This window comes from Macaca nemestrina, unplaced genomic scaffold, assembly GCF_043159975.1.
Source record: "Macaca nemestrina isolate mMacNem1 unplaced genomic scaffold, mMacNem.hap1 Scaffold_149, whole genome shotgun sequence".
NCBI lineage: Eukaryota > Metazoa > Chordata > Mammalia > Primates > Cercopithecidae > Macaca > Macaca nemestrina.
Genome location: NW_027257632.1, coordinates 26,092 through 49,882, shown reverse-complemented (window position 1 = coordinate 49,882; position 23,791 = coordinate 26,092). Strand labels below are relative to the sequence as shown.

Genomic DNA, 23,791 nt, shown 5'->3' with positions numbered 1-23,791 from the left:
AGAACGATCATGAGGACAGCACTTGGGGGATTATGCTAAACCATTAGAAACCACCCCCATGAGTCAATCACCTCCCACCAGGGCTCACCTCCAACATAGGGTTAGAGTTCAGCATGAGATTTGGGTGGGGACACACAGCCACACCATGTCAGGCTTCCCATTCTTCTCCTGCACGTGCTTCGCAAATGGTTCTGTCATTGGTTTTTGTTTCTGTTGATACATAATATACGTACATATTTTCAGAGTGCATGTGATACCTTGATTCACCCCTATATTGACGAAATCTGTGTACTTGGGATGTCTTTCACTTTAGTTTCTTTTCCTTGTGCTGGTTATGTTAAGTTATTCTCTCCTAGCTGTTTTGAAATACACAGTAGATGACCCACTGCCATCCCCCTGCTGATTTATCAATAGTAGGTCTCGCGTTCCCATTAGGCTGTGTGTTTGTGCACATTACCAGCCTCTGCCCATCCTACTTATGAGTGGGCTCTGCTGGGCCCTGTTGACCACCTACTTTTGGCCTCCATGAGATCTGCTCTCAGCTCCTGCTTATGAGTGAGAACATGCGCCGTTTCCTTGCTTGACTCGTTTGCTTAACGTAATGTCCTCCAACTCCATCCATGCTGCCGCGGATGACAGGGCTCTCCGCTGTGTGGTGGAGTATTGCTCCTGTGTGTGTTCGGGCCACGTTCCCTTCATCCCCTGTTGATGGGCACTCAGGTGATTCCAGACCTTGGCTACTGTGGATGGAAGCTGAGAGCAGTCACTGGCTTTATACTCGGGGGACGTGAGCCACTTTGATGTTCTCAAGCAGCCTATCCCCAAAGCCCTCCGTAGAATGCCGCATTCGTTTGTACTCATGGCTTCTTCCACTAGGATGAACAGCTGGGAAGGGGCTTTGAGTGAATGCTTGGGTTTCTGTCTTTAATTGGTACCCAGCTACACTGGCCAAGTAGAGGTCCCAGTGACCCTGGACACTACGTCACATAAGGTCCAAAGATGCAGTTAGGTTCTTTTTTTAACTTAAAAAAAAAAAATGCTTTTGACCTGGGTAAGCTATGGCATCATCAGTTAGAGTTTTTCATATTGGAAAGGTGTATATTTTATTTTCTAAGAAGGAAAGAAATCCTCTTAAATACTCTAACCACAGATTAAATCATGTCAAGGAAAGAGGTACTATTTTGGGGGAAAATTACCCCTTCATGTCAAAGATCAAGGAGATGACTTACATTGTTTAATTGAGTTAATTATGAAATCTTAAGTGGTTTTAAGAAGATGAGCTGTGGATCCTACAAGACATGAGACTGATACTGATTTAATGTTAGTCAGCCCTGACAGAATGTGGCTAATATTTAAAGCTTGCTCCAGTATTGCTTGATAGATTGTAAGTTAATGTAAAGATCTGTTTGACGCTTTTATTTTACAAAATATTATTGAGAAAAAGTTTGACAGCCAAGGAACGGCCTTCAACCAATTTCTTCCTAATTTCTATCACCAGAAAATTTTGTCCTGTTAATTCCAGAATTTACTTTTGGAAAGTTCCCGTAAGGAGAGCAGAGGTATTGGTGGTTGAATGGTGACTTGAATTTAGGTGAAGATCGTTAAATATTTCATAGTCATGTTTGTCTTGGTGGTTTTAGCAATTTTATATTAAACTTAGAACTGTGAGTCAAACCAAATCTGTTCTTTTGCTTTTGTGATACTCCTTTGTATGACTATACTGGTAAAGAATGATAAAATGTGTATTGGGTATTTTTTCTGTGTAGATATTAGGATTTTTAGGGGAACAAATTAATCATTCTTCTAATATACACTGTGCTGTGTGTTGGGTCCTTTGTATATTAGTTGAATCACTCTAATGAGGACCACTTGAAAGTCTGTTTCTATAGCAGATGTTTTATATGTTGACTTGTGTTATGCAAAATCCTTCATCCTCTAAGAAGACTAAGCAATGGGTTGGAGGAATTATTTAATCACCCATTAGGTCTATTCCGAATGCCCAGAATTGAATGCAAGTACTAATTATGTTTTTGAAGTGGTGTGTGTGTGTATGGGTGTGTGTAGTGGACTCCTTTTTAGGTCATGGGAGGGAGGTAAAGCGAAGATGAGATTTGCTGATGAACATTTGTGCACATGCTAGTGGAGAAGTCATATGACTTGACTGCACCTGCGTACTCTGATTTTGGTTTCGTTAGTGTCCGTAGCCACAAGCCTCAACTGCCTCTGGGACCCACCCTGAGGGGCTGTGGTGAGGGTTATTACAGAGTCGTGCGTCTTAGTGAAGGGCACAAACGGCCTTGTGGGCCTACTTTGGCTTTGTTTGAACGTCTAGATTGTTAAACTAAGTTTAACATTTTGAGGATTATAAATTGTGATTCTTGTCTAAGAAGAGGTTTCTGTTGTCTCTGAAGACAGGAGCCCCAATACAGATGGTCCCTGGCTCCCAATGGTTACATTTGTGATTTTTTTTTTCAACCTTGTGATGGTGTGAACTAGTCACACTCAGTGCATTGTTTGGCCCAAGATGGGCTGCCTCTGGATGAACCCGTTGTAAGTTGAAACTATGATGTCAAATGCACTTTCTATTTAGGATATTTTCAGCTTATGCTGGGTTTATTGGAACAGTTTCATCCCATGGTAAGTCAGGGAGCATATGTGCTCATAAAAGTGGAGACGATCTCATAGATACCGTGAGATATAATGTCTCTGATGTTATAGAGATACGATAAAAACAATCAAGTGGGACTTGGAAGCCTTGGAGGGACTCACATGGGCGGCTCCTGGAATGCAATCTTGAGCGCCACTGGCTTCTGGATGTGACATCTGTACCTTCTGCTTAGCCCAGTGTGTTATCGGCTGCTCTCGAGGGCAGAGAGGTCCGGCGTTCCTGTGTTTAGGTATTTGAGCTGCCTTAAGAGGCTAGGTCAATTCTCACTGGTGTCTTCAGGGCTTTAGGCCTTCTGAACAAGCAGGAGGAAGCACGACTTTGTAGAGCTTTGGAAATCTCCACAGACTTCAGGGCCATCCCCTTTGGCAGGAGAGAGCCCCACTGGAGGCGAGCAGGGTGCCGTGCGGGCCTCTGCTGGGCCCAGGCATGTACGGACGTTGTGAGGGCCACAGGACACAGATCGGTCTTGGTTCACAACTGGTGTCGATGGCCACGCAGCATTTCTTCCAGGTACATGAGTGCGGGGACTTGGGTTTTGGGGTTGCCTAGTTGCTTGGAAGACCCCCATTCAGACCCCAGCCTGAGTCACCGTGACAGGCCTCCTGCTTCACACGCCACACGGAAGCCGTGGCGTCGGTCACTGACGTCCACCGGGTGTCAGATGTGCGTGTGTATCTTCCTTGGTCTCGGGATGTGTCTTGTTTTGAGGTTATAGTAAACGTTCTTTACAAGGGGTTTTGGATTTTTTATGTTGTTTGCAAGGAGGCAGCAGGGAGTGCTTGAGCAATGAGATCCCCTTTCCAACCAATACAATTTCAGATCCCAGCAGGTAATTAAGGCAGCGGAGCTGTGGGATCACCTTTCCAACCAATGAGAATTCAGATCCCAGGAGGTAATGACGGCAGCGGGGCGGGTGGCAGAACCCTGAACTGTGGCTGTTTCTGGTGTCTTGCCCCGCGGACAGAGCGTGCTGGGGCCTCCGTGGTCCTCTGTGGGGTGAGTGGAGCGCATGAGGTGGGTGCTGCTGGGCCCTGGCTGGCTCCCCAGCCCGGGGTTTATGCAGGACTCGTTAGACAACTTGGAACCCAGAAAGCAGCACGAGGAGAACGGGATTGTGCCTTTCTGGATCCTTGGTGCTTCCCAGTCTCAGACACTGAGTAGGCTCTGAGGGGTCTCGCCGGGAAGACTTGCACAGTCGGCCCCCAGGATGGAGTGGGGCTGCAGCGGGTCTTGCAGGAGCTGGAAGTGGGGGTGAGTGTCTCGCAAGCGGGACCTTTCAAGTGGGCCCAGCAGGATGCATCTGTGGAAATGGTGCCACCTAACGCAGGGCTGCGGCCAGCAGGACCTGAAAGGCTACAGCGGGCTGTGTTTCTGCTCTCTCTCTCGAGTCTCTGCACGGTTTTCCTTGGTTTTTGTCTGTTTGGAGGACGCTTCCCCCTTTCTTGCGCTTACCTAGCCTTCTGAGCTTCTTTGTTGAGTATGACAAAGCCCTGAGAAGGCATTTTTATCGCATAGTTGTGTTATCCTGGTGGCTGGATAAATGACCTGCAAATGTGGGTGACTCAGTAGCTCTGAGGGTGTTCAATATCCAAGACAGAGGTGGGAAGGAAATGTTCAGGCAGGCATCAGAGGATCTGTTCTCTGCTTTACACTGGGGCCCTGGTTTGCTGACAGTCTTCACACTCGATCCAAAATGGGGGATAATGAAGTCTCACGGATTCGGCTTCAGCTGAGAGCTGCCTCCAGCACAGTCTTGTGTGAGTAACAGTTTCTATGTTTGGTGCGAAGGGCGGGCGTCAGTCAGTTGATCTTATTTGTGGTGGTGCTTATGGTGGGTTTTCCGTAAGGAATGTAGACTTTATTAGCTTTGGCAAGGGAATCCTGAGTGATAAATTGGAAGAATGTCTCAGGAAATTCTGGAACCTGCAGTGAATCTGGAATCTGTATGAAATTGAGATTTGGATTCTCACGATTTCCTAATGCTACCCCGAAACCCAGTAGTTGAGACAGTCGTAGAGCTTCAGTTGTGCTGCCCCGGTTCCCCATTTTAAAAGGGACACGTTGCTTTCCTCTAGAATGTTCTGAGCTCTGAGTGCTGCCGGCAGAGTGACCAGCTCTCTGCATCAGAGGGGAAGCCAGGGCTGCGTTCACGGCGTCGCGGCAGCCGGGAGCTGACCCTGGACCTCAGGCACGTGTGATGCTGACCATTTTCTGTAAACTCCAAGGGTGTAGTGGTCTCCTTGGCCCTTTACAGTCTTCTGAAGCTTTTGATGTGTCTGCACTTTGTAGATTTTTCAGAAGTAGACAGCCTTTTCCCACACCCTTGGGCTGAGTTTCCTCAGAGGCTGGTGTGTGGGAAGCACCACACCCACATTCTGACAGGGAAGACTCTGGTGCCCAACTGAGGTCAGAGTGGAAATTTGTTCTTCCTTCCCTCCAGTCTGGTCCAGCTGCTCCCTGCTTGGCCAGAAGAAAATCATGCTTATTCAAGTCGTAGGCAAACCCCCGAAGTCAAACATTTGTCTTTTTTCTTTAATATGCCCATTTAGTTTATATGGAATGATAGCTAGAGAAATGCCTTTTAGGGGAAAATTAATTTCCTTAATTACAGAGAACTTTTTGGATAAAAATCAGGAGGCTATTTTGTCATAAGATCTAGTTAAATACTACAGTGGAAAGCTCCTTATATTTGATCTTACACTTGGGCCCTGCGTGCGTGTCCGCATGCTCGTGCTCATGACGCCAGGCGCAGATGTGAACTACAGGCACAGTACATACTTTCTGGTTGCTTTTTTGAACGTCTTATTGCTTGACCTCTCCGACTCAAATGTTGAGTTATGTTGATTCTGTTCAGAATGTTTATCCCTCCGTCTAGGGTCCAGTCGTCTTTCAGGGAGGAACCGTCTTCCTCATCTCTGTCTCCTACAGTATTGTATATTTAATAGTCAAATATTTATAGGTTACATGGGTGACTGATCTGTTCATTAGGAGGAAAACAATGCCAATTTTCACATCATTATAATGGACTTGTTAAATGATTGTTAGTATAATGAAGTTTCCATGGCAAAAGAGGCTTTGCAGATGTGAGCGTCACGGACAGTGAGATGGCGGAGGACCCTGGGTTGTCCAGGCGGGTCCAGTGTCTTCACATGTGCCTTTTGAGAAGGCAGTACGAGGGTCTGCCTCAGAGGAGGAGACCTGAGGACGAGATAGAGGCCAGAGGGCTGTGGGGGTGAGGGCAAGTGTGGGGCAGGGGCAGGGTCCGGAGGGGTGCAGGGCTGAGGCCGGGGCAGTGGTAGGAGGGGTGTGGGGCTGTGAGCCAAGCTGCATGGTGGCTTCTATGAATTGGGAGACTCCAGGCAGGAATACAAGCTACTGACCCCTTGACTTCAGCCCTGGGACTCCTGACTCCCAGGGCTGAGAGGAGGTTTGCATTTGTGGTAATTTGTTGCAGCAGCAACAGGAAGCTAATGCATTCTATCTGTTCTTCACCTCCAAACCTTTGAAAAGTAACCCTGTTGTATTGGCCTTTTGTGTGCCCTAAATTCTAATGAGATGGTTTGTAGGAAATAATGGACACAAACGATGGCAGAACACAAAGTTGGACAGAAGCAGTGTCTTCTGTGGTTCTGTAGTTTGGGTCTGGGAAGTTAGATTTCGGTCAGAGTGTGTGGTCTTGTTCAGCGTATACCTGGAGTACTTGTTCAGAGCTCCTGGGGGAGTGGTCTTTAACACTGTTAGGATTAAAACTCCAAGCACATCAGAGCCAGAGTTCCTGAGTCAGTGTTAGGCGACCTTTGAATAAGAGTTGGCATGTAGAGTCTGCCCACTTTACTAGTATGAAGAAGCAAAATCTTTTTTTTTTTTTTATTTTTTGAGATGGAGTCTCGTTCTGTCACCCAGACTGGAGTACAGTGGCGAGGCCTCGGCTCACTGCAACCTCCGCCGCCTGTGCTCAAGTGAGTCTCCTGCTTCAGCCTCCAAATTGCATGATTTATTTTCCTGTTTTATATACTTAGTATGTGAAAACTCTGCAAACTTTATTAATACAAATGACATGCCAGAACTTAGGAGAATCTGGTATTTTCCCATGCAAATTAGTAGTGATGTGGAATTCCTGGGCTGATTTGGTTTTATAAGACATGGGGCAGATTCTTTGCCTTATTTCTGTGGAACTAACAATTGTTAATCACCCAGCACTCTTACCTCCCCCAACAGCTCAGGTGAGGGGGGTGTTACCCCCACTGTCGTGATGAGAGGCAGGAGACTGAGGCTTAGATGAGCAGGTGACACATTACTGTCCAGCCCCACCCACCCTGTAGTTTCCTGCCATGGCTCAGCTGTCTTCCTGCAAGAAAGGACAGACACCCTGGTGCTGGGTAGAATTCCTTGTGAACCCCTTTCCATCCTCCAGGGAGTTCTTGCTTTACAGTGGTGGCTCATGGGGAGTCCTCTGGCCCACTGAGAAAGTGACTCATGTTGTGACATTACTGTCTCTGTCCGGCTGCTGTCGATTGGGTGATTTGTAAAGAGACATTTATTGCTCACAGCTCTGGAAGCTGGAAAGTCCAAGGTCAAGGCAGTCCAAGGTCAAGGCACCTGCACATCTGGTGCCCCAGGGCCTGTGGCTCACAGACGGCAGCATCTCGCCGGGTCTTGCGTGGCAGCGGTCATCTCGTCAGAACTCACGTGGTGGAGGAGCAGGAGGGCTCCTCCAGGCCTCCCAAGGACACCAACCCTAGTCCCGAGAGCAGGACCTCCCAAAGGCCACACCTCTTAATGTATCCCTTCGGAGATGGTTTCAGCATGAGGTTTTGGGGACATTCAGGCCAGAGCCATTGCTCTGCTGGGGTGTTAGGGCTGCATGGCATCATTACTGCAGCAGAGCCACAGCTTCTTATCTGCATTTGCTGCAGGAGAAGGACGCAGGTGCCTGTGCAAGTTGGGGTTCGGTGCAAGAAGTGGAGACCCTCTGGGAATCTTAGCAGGAGGAACTTAAGGACTTTGAGAACTGACACCTTAGGACTGTAGTTTTCTTCAGACTGTAAAAACCTTGGTGTATGATAATACTGAACATTGCCTGAGCCCTGTGATCCTTCAAAACAGTGATGGTTAAGACATTCCCCTTCCCCACAACTGCGCCCCCACTTTTACTTCAAGAAGCCCGTTCCCATGTGGCTTAGGCTGACTGGTGGGATGACCATTTACCGAGGACAAGACCAGGTACAGGCCTTCAAACCCCCCTTCTCTGCCTTATAAGTGATTAGCTAAACTGCCTGTTCCCACTGATCAATCACTTCCCACCTTGAAATGGTTCTTCGTGGTGCATTTGCGCCTAGGGGGATGGACTTGTCTTTGACTGTCGCCTTCCACAGAGGACAGTTAGGGTGGGCAGGAAAGAATTCTCTGCTACAGGTCTGCATTCCTGGCTGTTTCCAGAAGTGGGAATTCTGGTGCCCTGGAGTGTGGGAATGGATTTCTAGTGTCCCAGCTTCAGGTGGAGTTGAAATTGAGTGAGGCAACCCACCACACCCATCTGGAGCCAGGGACTAGAGCCATTTTTAAAGTGGCAGTTTCTCCATAAGATTACCCAAAAAATGCGCTCAGCACGTTTCTTTCTTTCTCATATGCATTTGGCCATCTAAAATGGGAATGGTGGTTTTTTGAAGCATGGATGTAGTTTTAAATTTTGAGTATTGTAAACCTTAATGTAGCTTCTTAAAATGTTTGCCTGATTATCTGGAGATTTACTAAACCTTTGGAGTGGTAATAATGAATTGATCTATATGACTTTGCTTTCTATGATGCAATGATGGGTCAGCACGCGATTGGCCAAAACAAATTCTGCTTTTTGGGTTTCTTTAATCAAACAAGGGAGTAGAGTGTAGGCTGAAGTGGCAAATTCATTTCAGAGCACGCCAGAGCCCTCGTGACACCACAGAGCCACACCTAGGAAGATGTGGTTTCTGTAACAAGCTTTGGAAAACCAAAGTTCAACTTAATTATCCAACTTTGTTACAGAAAAAGCTTAGACCAGATGGCCAAAGACCTGATTGTTTCATGGTTGAGACATGGTTATAAAATTGCCCTTACTTGGTGCCAATCAGTGTTGGTCCACAGTGATACTCCTCCAACCTCACTGAATAGTTTGGAGACTGATATGAGACTGTGAAAATCTCCTTAAGGTGAAAAGGTCTCTGGAGCACCTGGGAATATCTGCACACCCGTGGCCATTCCCCTATAAAATGGAAAGGACGGCTGGGTCACGCGGGAGCATCCGCACACCCGTGGCCGTCCTCTTTAAGACGGAAAGGGCTGCTGGGGTGCCCCGCAATGTCTGCACACCCGCGGCCATTGTGGCTGTCCCCCTTTCTGCTCAGTCACCTCTGTGTTCCCGCATTCAGGCTTTGGGACACTCATGAACAGCTCGTACCCTGGGCTGGTGAGGAAAGAGTGGGAGGTTGTTCTGAGGCTCTGTCACTGTCTGCCCTGTCATGAGCTGGGCAAGGCAGTGGCAGTGACCCTGGAGGAGTCTGGTCAGTGAGGGCTCCGGCAGGAAGTGCTGAGGCTTGAGGTGGCTCTGCCAGTCGTCACCAAATGTCTTCCCTCTTATTTCCATGATTCCTTCTAGTTCTGCACCTTGCACTGCAGAGTCTCTGTGTGTCTATAAATACACATGAGTTACGATACAGGTGTCTCTTTCCCCTCTTTCAGGGGCTGGGCCCAGGGAGTGAAGTGCAAGACTCCCTTACTGCTGGATGCCCACCAGCACGAGGCACTGCCTGCCCTGCTGACGAATGCCTACAGCGAGTCCTGGAAGCCTCCTTCTGAGCACCTGGCCTGTTGACGGTGTATACGGGAGACAACGGAGCTCCCCTTGCCCCACCCTGAGCAGAGACTGGGGAGGCGGGGGCAGCACTGCCCCCATGGTGCATCCTTGGTGCATGGAGGAAAGTCTGTTTAGCCGGGCGAGGTGGCGGGCGCCTGTAGTCCCAGCTACTCGGGAGGCTGAGGCAGGAGAATGGCGTAAGCCCGGGAGGCGGAGCTTGCAGTGAGCTGAGATCCGGCCACTGCACTCCAGCCTGGGCGACAGAGTGAGACTCTGTCTCAAGAAAAAAAAAGAAAAAAAAAACACAGCCCATCCTCTCAAAAGCAGGGTGACAACCACATTTACTTCTGGAATCTTAAGAAAGGGCCTGTCTCTTTGAGAGAAGAATGTGGCATGAATGTGTGTACCTCCTTTGTTTTTTTTGAGACAGTTTCCCTCTGTCACCCAGGCTGGAGTGCGGTGGTGCAATCTCAGCTCACTGCAAGCTCTGCCTCCCGGGTTCATGCAATTCTCCAGCCTCAGCCTCCCAAGTAGCTGGGACTACAGGCACCCGCCACCACGCCTGGCTAATTGTTTGTATTTTTAGTAGAGACGGGGTTTCACCGTGTTAGCCAGGATGGTCTCGGTTTCCTGATCTCTTGATCTGTCCACTTCGGCCTCCCAAAGTGCTGGGATCATAGGTGTGAGCCACCGCGCTGGGCCGTATGTGTGTACCTCTTTACAAGTCTTGCCCGATCTTTGCATTGAAAAATTATTGAAAACCTTAAGGATGTAACTGACAAGAACTTTATAGATTTCTCCAAGTAAAAATTTGGAAAAGTGAAGTGAACCCATAATTTGTTTTATTTCTGAGTCCCACACTTGGATTTTTAAATGTGGGCAAAACATCTGTATGTTCTTCAGCCTGATTTCCGTGGAATCGTGAATGAAACGTGCTGAAGTTGCCGTGCGGATTTTGTTATGTGGCGGTGACAAGTGGGGCTGGTCATTAAACAACTGGAGGGATCCCTATCCTTTCTGTGCTCTTGTTGGACACTAGGCACGTGCTTGGGTGTTTTCTGTGTGTGTGGACAAGATGAGGACAGAATTTCCAGATTCACACGGTGGTATCTTCTCCCTTTTCTGTTAAAACGTGTCTTCTGCTGCTTCTACATAGACCAAGTGTTTCTTTCTCTTGCCTGTCTACAGAAACGCTGTTTAACAAAAACTGCATTGTAAGCGTGTGAAGCTGAATTCCACATGATAAAGCAGATAGAGATGACTGAGTATACTGTTTTGTGGAAGGAAGGTTTAAAATGATTTTTAGCTTTTTCCCTGAAAGAGGGAATACTTTTAACTTTTTCCCTGAGATAGGGAATAATGAAATGGGAAAATAATTAAATTTTCCCATATAATTGTTAGATTATATTTAATTATTAGATTATTCATGTATTGCAAGGGAAAAAGGAACTAGATCACCCCATGTACCCAAATGAAAATTTAAAGGGTATGGGCGAGTTCATTTGAACTCCTTTAATTTGTTTTTGTTTGTTTGTTTTTGACAGTCTCACTCTGTTTCTCAGGCTGGGTGCAGTAGTACAGTGACAGCTCTCTGCAACCCCAACCTTCTAGGCTCAAGTGATTCTCCTGCCTCAGCCTCCCCAACTGCTGGGATTTACAGGCGTTAACCACCACACACAGCTTATCACCTCTTGGAGACTAGCTATGAGTTTGGGCATTCACTGAACTATATTTTGGTTAATTCTCAAAGTTTGTCACTGTTTATCTTTAATTTGCTAAAAATCTACATATATTGTAAAATGAGTTACATTTCCTTAGCATTCACGGATTCCCTGTTAGTGGGGCAGAGACGCAGAAGGGCAGAAGGCATTCGGACATCATCTGGTTTGCAGTTGAGTGCTTTCCCCGAACACACTGGAGCTCTGGGCTCTGTGGCCCCACGGGGGTCCTCTGTCCACTGAGGGGGCCAGGTTACCTGGGAGGTCCCTCCAGCCTCTGCAATTTTGCCCTTTTCAGGTTAACATCTCATCGTTGTCCTGGACAGCACTGCCTTTCGTTCACTGACCCATGAGTGAACAGCTGGTCAGTGGCCAGTGCTGCTTCCTTCAGCTGGGAGGTGGTGATGTGATAACACTTCCGTGGAAATTGGTTCTTGGTGTATTAAGGGTTCAGTTGTATGTTTATTTTTAATCTGCACCTCTGAATTGGTCTTTTGATTGCAAAGAGATTGCTTACTGGATTTGTTTCTGAATATTTGGTGGATAACAGGAGAACCTTGCTTATCTGTGTGTTCATTTAATGTGTTTTTGCCAGGCATTTATATGGGTGTGTTAGCCCCTAGCCCACTTTCTGTGTGTGGTGGAGTCATTGAAATCATTTATGTGAAGTCTCTCTTCTATCAAGGCTAGAGGACGTGGGGTGGTGTCTCCCTAAACTAGAGGGAAATGGCATTGTTCTGCCCTCCTCCCTGGGAACGCTGGTGTTTCCAGGTCTCTGAACTTGGCTCCCACACTGGGAGAGTGGCTGTGGCTTCTGGAGCCCGTTTTGGGCGGGACTGACTCCTTCATTTGCTTTATTCCCCACCGTCTTTGCTGCTTTGTGACGCAGGGATGAGGGAGTTGGGCCCGGGGGCCTTGCCTGTGCCTGAAGGGCCCGATGCAGAAAACTCCTGGTGGGAAGGATGTTCCTTGAGGGCAGCTTTTGGAGTCTCTTCCTACTTTTAACTAAGAAGCAGCTATTCACATGGTTCTATTCTGCTGGTGTGTTTCAAAATAATTGGTGTAGAGTTGCGAAGATGTCCGAGACACCCATGATCCACTCCGGGCCAGTGCCGGGCATATTGTGCTCAGATGCCTTCAGACCACATTCACATGCCAAAGATTCTTGCTTGGTTATTCTCAAACTTAAGAGAATCTAAAACGCGAGCCACGGTATGGATTTTCTCTTGAGCCCCCATGACTTTGCCTTGTATTTTGGGCATGAATGACTTCATCAAGGGGAAAGAATTTGAGGAAGGAGCCTCTGAGGCTAGGAGGGGGTGGGAAGGGGTGGGGGGAAGAGGAGGGAAAAGGAGCTGTAGAGGGAGGAACCAGGCTGGGGCTGGGGCGTCTCCCCATGATGCTCCCCCACCCCTGGCGCGAGGCCCCAGGGACTGACTGATTTTCCCACAAGAAATGTGTATAATTGCGTGTCTGTTTTGTGGGCTGGCCATTTGGATTGAGGGAATGTCTGTGTTGTGATTCCTTATTGATTCGAAGGTTGGAAAGGTTTGTGCTCAATACAGGGGTCTCTTGGTGCTATGGGAAATGTGATCGCAGCTGCCTTCTGGGTGGGGAGAGCCCTCGAGGCCATCAGTGGTGGCCGGTGTCGGCCTTCGCTTCCCTGGGTGAGCTGCCCTCAGGGTGGGAAGGGAGGCCCTCGGTGGTGGCCGCTGTTGGCCTTCGCCTCCCTGGGTGAGGGCTGCTCCATCCCCGGCTCTCCGACTCCTTGCCTGGCACCTTCCTCGTTGGGGGTCGTGATCCATCAACTTTGTCCACGCGTGTCCTGCAGACTAGTGCTGACTGCAGGTTGAGGAGTGGTCAGAGGAGGCCAGAGGAGGCCCTCGTGATGCAAAGCTAAACGTTTAATGATGGCGCTGCTGAGTGCATGAGCCACGTCAGCCCAAGAGTCTGAGTAAGAGGAAACCGCGGGGTGGAGGGAAGACTGGACAGATGGGTGCTTTCCTCGGCCCCTGGGAGCACGGCCATGTCCACGCTCAGACCTCCTGGTTTCTCCCATATTTCCATAAATAGCAAGGGAAGGATATGGGGCACCCAGGGACCTCAGGGGTATAAGCTGTGTCCTCGCGTGTCCCCAGCTGTGGCCAGTGACGTTATTCTCTTTAACCTCAGGCTTATTTTCTATAAAAACACAAAGGGACAGAAGTAGTTCAAGGGCCTGTAAAGACTTACGTAATTGTTAATAGGCCTACTTTTATGCTTTCTTATGTATTAAGAGCAAATCATGAAACAAACTCATTTCTGTTTGAAGAAATCTTTACTGCTCTCATTTTTGTGGCAAGCAGCCTTGATTCTTTGCTTAGTGTGCGTTAGTGCCCTCCTGCCCAGTGCTGCTGCCTGGCGTGTCCTCGCACACACCTCTGTCCATTGGTCTCCGTTCACCTTTCCGCCTAGAATTGTAGGAGGGGCGCTGGGATCTTAGGGCTAGAAAGAAACCCTGAAGACCACTTTTAGGGGCGACTTTTAGTCAGGGCTTCCAGAGAGACAGCCAGCCAGGTGTGCGTGTGTCTCCAGGGCGAGGCCTGCTGCAGGGGCTACAGAGTCCAAGAAGCCCCAGGACCCACAGCCTGCAAGCTATAGTCCTGAGAGGGTGTGGCTTGAAGACTTGAGAAGCGGAGGTTGCAGATCCGACCAGGGTCTGAGGAGCTGAGACCCAGGAGCACGGGCTGCAGAAGACAGATGTCACTGGCCCATCAGCCAGAGAGGTGGAGTGAACCCAGTTTTCCCCGCCTTGCTGTTTTACTCGGGCCCTGGGGGGATAGGGTGGTGCCCCCCACACCGGCGAGGATGGGTCTCCACTCAGTCCAGAGACAAACATGCATCTCACACAGAAATAATGCAGAACCAGCCATCTGGGCACCCCGGGCATGCTCAGGTTGATGCACAAAACCAATGCCGCGCGTGGCCCTGACATCTGCGTGTTCGCATCACTCCACACACATTGCTCAGTCATCACCTTGGTGAGTTTGTAAGCTCGTTGTGTGGTTCTGGGGCTCTTTGTCCCTGGTGATGAGAGGCTCCCCACTGTCCCAGCTCAGGTATGGAAGGTGATGGCACCAGCGGCTCCTTGTTTCTCAGACACCTGAGTGGGTGCTCTGTGCAGCCAGTTCAACCTGCAGCAGCATCTGTTTCCTATGCCGATTCCATTCGGAGTATGTGCCTCCCTTCTGTTGAGGGTGCAGCCTTCTTGAAGGGAAGAACTGTGTCCTCTTCGCCTATATCGCCTGTGGTGTATCTCATGGCTGAATAAGTAGCTATAGGATACCTCGGTGGCTGAATGATAGGTTCATTGGAAGGAAAACTTTATATTTTTTTTTCTTTTTGGGATGGAGTTTCACACTCAACGCCCAGGCTGACGTGCAATGGCACGATCTTGGCTCATTGCAAACTCTCCCTCCCGGGTTCAAGTGATTCTCCTCCCTCAGCCTCCCAAGTAACTGGGGCTACAGGCTTCCGCCACCATGCCTGGCTAATTTTCGTATTTTCGTTAGAGAAGGGGTTTCACCATGTTGGCCAGGCTGGTCTTAAACTCTTGACCTCAGGTGATGCACCCACCTCGGCCACCCAAAGTGCTGGGATTACGGCCATGAGCCCCTGCACCCAGGAACTTAATACCGTTTTTTTTTTTTTCCTTTAAATCGTAATGGGCTTGTTAAATGCTTACGTTTTTTTTTTTTTAATTTATTATTATTATACTTTAAGTTCTAAGGTACATGTGCATAACGTGCAGGTTTGTTACATATGTATACTTGTGCCTTGTTGGTGTGCTGCACCCATCAACTCGTCAGCACCCATCAACTCGTCATTTACATCAGGTATAACTCCCAATGCAATCCCTCCCCCCTCCCCCCTCCCCATGATAGGCCCCGGTGTGTGATGTTCCCCTTCCCGAGTCCAAGTGATCTCATTGTTCAGTTCCCACCTATGAGTGAGAACATGCGGTGTTTGGTTTTCTCTTCTTGTGATAGTTTGCTAAGAAGGATGGTTTCCAGCTGCATCCATGTCCCTACAAAGGACACAAACTCATCCTTTTTGATGGCTGCATAGTATTCCATGGTGTATATGTGCCACATTTTCTTAATCCAGTCTGTCACTGATGGACATTTGGGTTGATTCCAAGTCTTTGCTATTGTGAATAGTGCCGCAATAAACATACGTGTGCATGTGTCTTTATAGCAGCATAATTTATAATCCTTTGGGTATATACCCAGTAATGGGATGGCTGGGTCATATGGTACATCTAGTTCTAGATCCTTGAGGAATCGCCATACTGTTTTCCATAATGGTTGAACTGGTTTACAATCCCACCAACAGTATAAAAGTGTTCCTATTTCTCCACATCCTCTCCAGCACCTGTTGTTTCCTGACTTTTTAATGATCGCCATTCTAACTGGTGTGAGATGGTATCTCATTGTGGTTTTGATTTGCATTTCTCTGATGGCCAGTGATGATGAGCATTTTTTCATGTGTCTGTTGGCTGTATGAATGTCTTCTTTTGAGAAATGTCTGTTCATATCCTTTGCCCACTTTTTGATGGGGTTGTTTGTTTTTTTCTTGTAAATTTGTTTGAGTTCTTTGTAGGTTCTGGATATTAGCCCTTTGTCAGATGAGTAGATTGCAAAAATTTTCTCCCATTCTGTAGGTTGCCTGTTCACTCTGATGGTAGTTTCTTTTGCTGTGCAGAAGCTCTTTAGTTTAATGAGATCCCATTTGTCAATTTTGGCTTTTGCTGCCGTTGCTTTTGGTGTTTTAGACATGAAATCTTTGCCCATGCCTATGTCCTGAATGGTACTACCTAGGTTTTCCTCTAGGATTTTGATGGTACTAGGTCTAACATTTAAGTCTCTAATCCATCTTGAATGAATGTTCGTATGAAAAAACTGCTTTAAAGTTCATATGGAACCAAAAAAGAGCCCGCATCTCCAAGACAATCCTAAGTCAAAAGAACAAAGCTGGAGGCATCACGCTACCTGACTTCAAACTCTACTACAAGGCTACAGTAACCAAAACAGCATGGTACTGGTACCAAAACAGAGATATAGACCAATGGAACAGAACAGAGTCCTCAGAAATAATACCACACATCTACAGCCATCTGATCTTTGACAAACCTGAGAGAAACAAGAAATGGGGAAAGGATTCCCTATTTAATAAATGGTGCTGGGAAAATTGGCTAGCCATAAGTAGAAAGCTGAAACTGGATCCTTTCCTTACTCCTTATACGAAAATTAAATGCTTACGTTAATGTTTATTTTTAAAAATGTTATCTGTGACCTTTCAGCTTTTCATAGCACTTCTCGTGTGAATATTTTAAAAAGGCCCTTTAGTCGTGGGGGAGAAGGAGGTTATCCCTTTCAGCAGAGGGAGATGGAAGAACAGGCCCTGGTGGGTCTGAGCACAGGCAGTCACCCCAGCCTTGGTGCTTGCTTAGGTCTGTTCTCCGTTCACCGTAGCCGCATCCACTCTCATTGTCAGCTTAAGAATAAGCTTTTTCCTCTTTCTAATCGGAACAGTTAGTTTGTTAACCGTCACATTAAGGTATCGAGAATGATGGCTTTCAGGCCTCAGATATGACACAAGTAATAAATGCAGCTGACCCTGAACAACATGGGTTTTGAGCTTCGAAGGATCACTTATGTTAATTTTTTTTCCAACCAAACCCTTACTGAAAAAACCTGGCTTTGTGGAGGGCCGACGTTTCCTACATGTGGTTCCATAGGGTGGCCGTGGGGTCCTGTGGATACGTAGATTTGGGTAAACTCGGGGCGTGTTCTGGAATCCATGTCCCTGTGTATACAGAGGGACAATTGCAGCTTTTTAGAAGTTTGTGTCCTGCCTTGTCCTAAAAAGGTTCCAAGGTGGATGCAAAATTATTTCATTCCTTTGGTTTTCTTGGTGGGATATTGATGTTTATTCTTCAGTGTCTAATATCCTGAGTGAACAGAGTTACCGCTTCAGGAACAAAGCCAGTCTGGAAACACATATTGAGATATCCACCTTTTCTTCATGGTTTCACAAAAGGCCATGATCATATTTTATTCAGTTGAACTGTAGGAAACTGCCAGTATTTGCTGTTTTTGGCCTACAAAATGGCAAGTTCGTACGATATTAAAAACAAAGGCTTCCTGGATGGGGAAAATAGGAATCGGTAAGAACCTGAAGTTCTCTGTCATGGCCTCTGAGTCACAGGTAAATAAACCTGCGTGAGGGGGAGTTGACTGTACAGTATTTTCCTTCTGTTTTGATACTGTCAGAAAAAGGTCAGTTCCAATGTGTTGGGTCCCTTTGCCTCAGCTTTGCTGCAGAAGGGACTTGCCATTATACCTCTTGTTCCCAGTGCCCAGGAGGCTGATGCCACATAGAAGACCTGCAGGTCGGTGGATGTGAAGCAGGCATCGGACACGCTGTGCACCTTGGGACGCATCTGAGAAGTGTGTGCTTGCAGCAGATCTGAGGTGAGGGCGTGTTCCATCTCCTCTCACTTCTCTGGCTTTGCAGGCCTTTGAAGTTGGTCCTGGAAGGTGAAATTAGTTAATGCTGATTTAAGCTCCAGGTCAAAGCCGGGGGGCCGAAGAGACCCGCCCTTCACTAGGGGTGTGAAGCATTGGGCCCTCCCATCAGGAGGCAGCAGGGACTCGAGAAAGCCCCACATGCCCTCCAGTTCCCTTATGTTGAAAGTTTTTGTACTCGGCCATGCCGGGTCATTTTGGGAGGTGAGTAGGGGATTCACATGGGGGTGTGCAGTATTCTTAGGTGTCAGGTGCGAGAGTTGAATTTGTAGAAGCTGTGCAGATAGGAAAGGGCCTGGCAGGGAGTGCTGTTTACACGGAGCCGATTTAACGCGAGGTCTGTGCTCTACCTGGGTCCGTGTCTGACTGCTGTCTCCCAGTCTGCAACAGGACGTTGACGTGACTTGGCGCCATCGTCCCACTCTGTGTAGATGTCTGAGGATCTGTGCGCATCTGCTCTGTGAGAATGCGTTGTGATAATGAACTGAGAAACAGTGAACAAACCCTGAATTGGTTAGCACTGGTTCCACGGCCACTTCTGCTGTGGTTGGAGTCATTCATAATAAAGTGTGCTGGACTGCTATGCAGATCTCTGAATTTCAGAGGCCCTTTAACTTGGCAGCTAACCAGCCGCTTCCTTCAGAAGACATTTGAGTCCCCTTTACCTACCAGGGTGACCCTGGGAGTTTGAAGATGAGTGAGACAAGCCCTCCGTGTCTTGTGGATTTTACTGTCCAGAGGGGAGACAGATGTGGATGGTGAAGGAGGCCCTATCAGAGGTCAGTGCACGTCAGTTTTGTTTCTTCAGCACTTGCTGTGTTCAGGCGGTGCCCCGGGCCATGTGCAGAGCATCTGGGGACCGTGCTCATGGCATCCCAGGCACAGCTAGCATCTGCGCCATCTTCATACTTGGCCTGAGTTTTGGGGAAGTACCGAGGATGGCTTCTGCCTTTGCTGGAGAGAGTTGGAAGTCAGGGCAGCCCTCCACAAGGAGATGATCGCCAGCTGATTCCTCAAGAAAGAGAGGTGGTCCCCACATGGGTAGAGCAGGGCAGCATGTACAGACCTGGGTGTGGGTCTGGGGCATGTGCATCTGAGTGGGTTCTGCTGGGAGACAGCAGGGGTGAGGTGTGAAGGCAGTTGGAATTTACAGGATAAATTATCACTAAGGCGATGCCTGGAAAACATAAAATTGGGACCCTCTGGGGTAAACTTGGACTTAGGGTGACCCTGGGCGTGGGTGTTTTCAGGCTCTGAAGGCAGAGATTTAGGAAATTGGGGCAGAGCTGAGCCCCAGACGAGGATGAAGACCACCCTTGGGATGTTGAATGAGACAGGGGTGGAAACCCAGTGAATGTCCTGGGGGGTCAGTCCAGCAGGCAGGCAGCAGAGGAGACCGGTGTCCTCAAAGGCCCCTTGGGCCTACCTCTCAAAGTGCTGGGATGACAGGCATGAGCCACTGCTCCCTGCTGATACTTTTAAAATTTCTAAGCTACTCTCTCTCATACCCACTCCCGTATTTTTTTTAAAAAACCAGGTTTATGGCTATATTTTTTCCAAGGGAACCAAACAGTTACCTGTTTGAAGTACAAATAACACCGTGTTTAAAAACCGAAAATGCCACTTTGCATAGAAGTTTCCAAATACCCAGTTGGTTTGAGCCTTGCATTGCAGTGTCACTACCTGCTCTTAAATTTCTACCCGATGTATAGATAGCGAGACAGGGACGGCTCGTACATCTTCAGGTTTCAGTTCTACTACCTTGGGCTATATTTTCATTTATTTTGGCACAACTGTGGGTGTGGCAAGCAATGCCAGGGTATTTATTTTGAAGCGTGTCCAATAACAGTTGGGAAGATTTTCACATTTTTAGAATTTTCATAGTAATAGTTATAATTTACAAAGAATTTAAAATTGTGTAGTCATTATTTTGCTTTTTTCTAGATGTGCCCCGAAACAGGGTTGCTAACTATCATTCTACATCACAGGATTAATAACAGTACCCTTTTGGAGCAGATGCCTGTAATCAAGGAATTCTGCCTAGTCGGTTCACTTTAAGCGTGTTTAAAAGGTGGTCTTTATCCTAGTTGGCACCTGTGGCTATAGTTTGTTTTCACTGCTGAAGAATATTCCACGATGGAAGCCGTAATTCATCTGTTTTTCATATCGGTGGACATTTGGATTATTTTGGGTGGGTGTGTATGTCTATTCAGCCTTCATTTTTTCAGGATTTTTTGTAGAAGATAATGTAACAGTGTAACATCCTCTGCTAGGGAGCCAACACGAACCCTGATTACAGCCACACAGACTCTCACACAGACTCTCAGGCCTTGTTACCAACACACAGAACCATTTTCTTAAGTTGAAACACAGTAGCAGAACCTGAAGCCATGTGAACGGTTCCTCCGATCTTACACTTGGAATTCACTTTTTATTACTATGTCTGCTAATTAGGAAGCATATCAATTATACAGAAATCTGAGAATGTAAAATTATACGTTTATAACAGAAAAAACCTTATTTAATAGCCCAGAACACATGGCTATGTTTTTCCCTCATGCCCCACCACTGTTTTCTTTGCTTGAAATGGGAAATGACACTTGAATGCGGTTTTCTAGCGACTGTTAGCCTGGCATAGTTCTTCAGAGACAGAGGATGTAAAGCACATGGAGAATTTCTGTTTGTGGAATGTGATTTCCCGGTCGCCTCATTCAGGCTGCCGCCGCCTTCCCCTCTGGCCGCCTGCATCGTGGGACGTCTGAGAAGGTCCCTGTTTCATCCTCTGGAAATTCTGAAAAGGAAGGAGAGGAGGGTGTGCAGGGTGTGGTGCATTTGTGTTGGTCTTCCAGCTTTTATTTGGAGTCTCCGCTACCTTGGTTCCTGCCTTTATGTCCCTAGCTCGTGGCTTTATCCTTGTGTCTAACTCACAGGCAGATGGAAAGGGAAGTTGTATTCAGCCAACAGCTTGATCTTATTCTCAAGGCTTAAATCGACTGGGTATTTGGAGACTTCTGTGCAAATGGGCATTTTTGGTTTTTAAACACCGTGTCTTATTTGTACTTGAAATGGGGTAACTGGTTCTCTTGGAAAAAATATAGGCATAAAGCTGGTTCTTAAAAAAAAAAAAAAAAAAAAAAGGGAGTGGGTGTGAGAGAGTGGCTTAGAAATTACACCAGTAATGGTCGGGAGTGGTGGCTTATGCCTGTAATTCCAGCACTTTGAGAGAAGGAGGCAGGTGGATCCCCTGAGGTTAGGAGTTCGAGACCAGACTGGTGAACATGGTGAAACCCCGTCTGTACTGAAAAGATGAAAATTAGCCGGGCATGGTGGCAGGCACCTGTAATCCCAGCTACTTGGGAGGCTGAGGCAGGAGAATCACTTGTACCCGGGAGGCAGAGGTTGCAGGGAGCCAAGATCGCACCACTGCACTCCACCCTGGGCGACAGAGCAGAAACTCCATCTCAAAATAGAAAAAAACCAAAAAACTAAACAAAACAAAAACCCGGTAATGAAAACCTGATTGCATCATCTGTGATGGAGATGGCGGATTATTTCATTTTTAGTGACAGGATGAATTGGATATGTTTGCAGTATTGATTTGACAAGGGAAATGGTGAGAACCAAATGTGCCGCCCAGCTTGGGCCTCGCCGTTGGCAGAAAACCGTGGCGGGCAACAGACTGGAGACTCGGAGACCGAGGGGAGAATTCTCACGCCTTGACGCTGGTGCAGTGTGTGCTTCTGGACTCCTGCTGGAGGGAGCGGCCCCTTTGCCTTGCAGACTTTGGTGCAGTGGAGACCTTAGGACCTGCCCCTCCTGGCACACCTGTGGGTGTGGCGAGCAGTGCCAGGGCTGAGGCACAGGTGTTGAGCCAGGAACGTGGGACGGGAGAGGCTGCACACGCCGGCAGGCGTCTGCTCCAGCAGCCGGGGGTTTCCGCAAGGGGGCGGGGCGTTGGTTTTCCTCCTTGAATTTGGGTGGGGAGGGTGTCCTGGGGTGCTGTGTCTGCACTTGTGTTGCTCTGAGGTCAAGTTGTGGCCCCGAGTCCCTGTCTCTCTGCCAAAGTGAGGGTTTGCCCATTTTCAGGTCAGATTTCCCTTGGGTCCGGGCCTCTAGGAGTGGGGGGTAGTCGAAGGGGGCGTGAGCACGGTGGACGCGCGTGGGCCTGTTCCTCTCCCCTCAGCTCCTGGGCTGTGTGTGAAGAGCTGCCCAGCGGAATCACCCTCCTGCCTGGTGTTTCATTCACCAGAAATCGTTCTCACTGTGGACTCTTGAGTCAAATGTAATCCAGGAATGGAACGTGCTGTTGCTGGATGCCACACACAGCATCAGGAGCCTAGTTGGGGATTATATGATCTTACCCCACACCTTAAAAGTAAAGACTATAGTTGTCAGGCGTCTGAGCCCAAGCCAAGCCACCGCGTCCCCTGTGACTTGCACGTATATACGCCCAGATGGCCTGAAGTAACTGAAGAATCACAAAAGTGCAAATGCCCTGCCTGGACTTAACTGATAACATTCTACCAGAAATAAGTCAAAATGGCCAGTCCTTGCCTTAAGCGATGATTTTGTGTGTGTGTGAAATTCCTTTTCCAGGATCATCCTGGCTCAAAAAGCTCCCCCACTGAGCACCTTGTGACCCCCACTCCTGCCCGCCAGAGAACAAGCCCCCTTTGACTAATATTCCTTTACCTAACCAAATCCTATAAAACGGCCCCACACTTAGCTCCCTTCGCTGACTCTTTGGACTCAGCCCGCCTGCACCCTGGTGAAATGAACAGCCATGTTGCGCTCACAAAGCCTGTTTGGTGGTCTCTTCACATGGATGTGCATGACAATAGTTAAGGGGATACTGAAGTCTTTGGCAGTTCCAAGAGCTTTTTCAGTTTGTGTCGGGCCATTGTAGGCAGAAGGAAATACTTGCTTAGAGACTCTTACAGAAATGTTCGGTGCAGTGCCATTAACTCGTGGAATAAATGTGTAACTTTCCATGGCAGACCTCTGGAAAGAGATGCTCTTTGAGTGCACCCTGGCCTGCTCGCTACAAGAATCGGCCGTGTCACCCCGCTTTCCGTGGGTCTGCAGGTGTGCGTGGTCCATTGCCCTGCACTGTGGCCATGGAAGGGAAGATGATCTGGAATGCTGGCGACAGTTATCGGTGCGTGTTGATATGTGCTGCTTTCTACAGGGGAGAACATTTCTGTTTAATAAACATCTCATCTCGATGATGACTGCAAGATATTTGAGTCTCATTCAATAGTGTTTCTGGGTTCCTTCTGTTTTTAATCTGCTTTCTAGCACTAGGCAAGTGAAGACATGGAAAGTAAAAACTCATCGAACTTGTAGAGACATGGTGTTGTGTAGGAGCAGACTGTAGCCTCTGGCTCTGTTTAAAGATTGTAGTAAACCTCTTACCTGGCACGGTCAGGGTGTAAATTATCTTGTTTAATCGAAATGTGTATGAGTCCAAGCTGGCGCCTGCATTGTTGATGAAATACCAGATTTTAAGGGAACATGTCAATGTGCTGCAAGATACCAACAAAGTTCCTCACTGAGGTTCGGGGCGGGTTCGGAGCAGCTGGCCCTTAGGTCACCAGGGTCGTCTCTGGGAGCAGATGCTCAGTGTGGGCATTAGTCACTTAGCCTTTCCAGAGCCCAGGAATAGCTCTCTGTGGTGATGTTTGAAACCTGTATTTTGAGTCAGTTTGTCCCACTGGACTCGAAGTTGCCGCGCGATATCAGACCTTTGCCTCCACCGTGCGCTCGTTTTCTTGTCCCCTGATAACTGCCTCGGTTGCCCTAGCCTGACATTTGAGCCTCGTCGTTCATGGACACAGGCTCCGTGGTGGGGCAAAGGCCGCGACTCCGGCTTGCACAGTTCTGTGACTCTCACCATGGTTTATCACATCACTCCCGGGATCTCCATTTAGAGGAAGAGTGTCCCTTTCCTGCAGGCCCTGTGTGGTGTGGAAACCACCCCTACCTAGCTTTTTCTGTTTGAACTGTA

At 48.0% G+C, this 23,791-nt stretch overlaps 1 long non-coding RNA gene across 1 annotated transcript in view; it reads left to right on the top strand.

Moving 5' to 3' along the window:
* The window catches only part of LOC139361298 (uncharacterized), a 39,294-nt gene extending 19,147 nt beyond the window's left edge, over positions 1-20,147 (top strand). Inside the window, exons 2-3 of the long non-coding RNA XR_011618842.1 lie at positions 17,613-17,730; positions 18,457-20,147. This is a non-coding gene — a long non-coding RNA (uncharacterized lncRNA). The remainder of the gene's footprint in view (positions 1-17,612; positions 17,731-18,456) is intronic.
* The last annotated feature ends 3,644 nt before the right edge of the window (positions 20,148-23,791 follow it).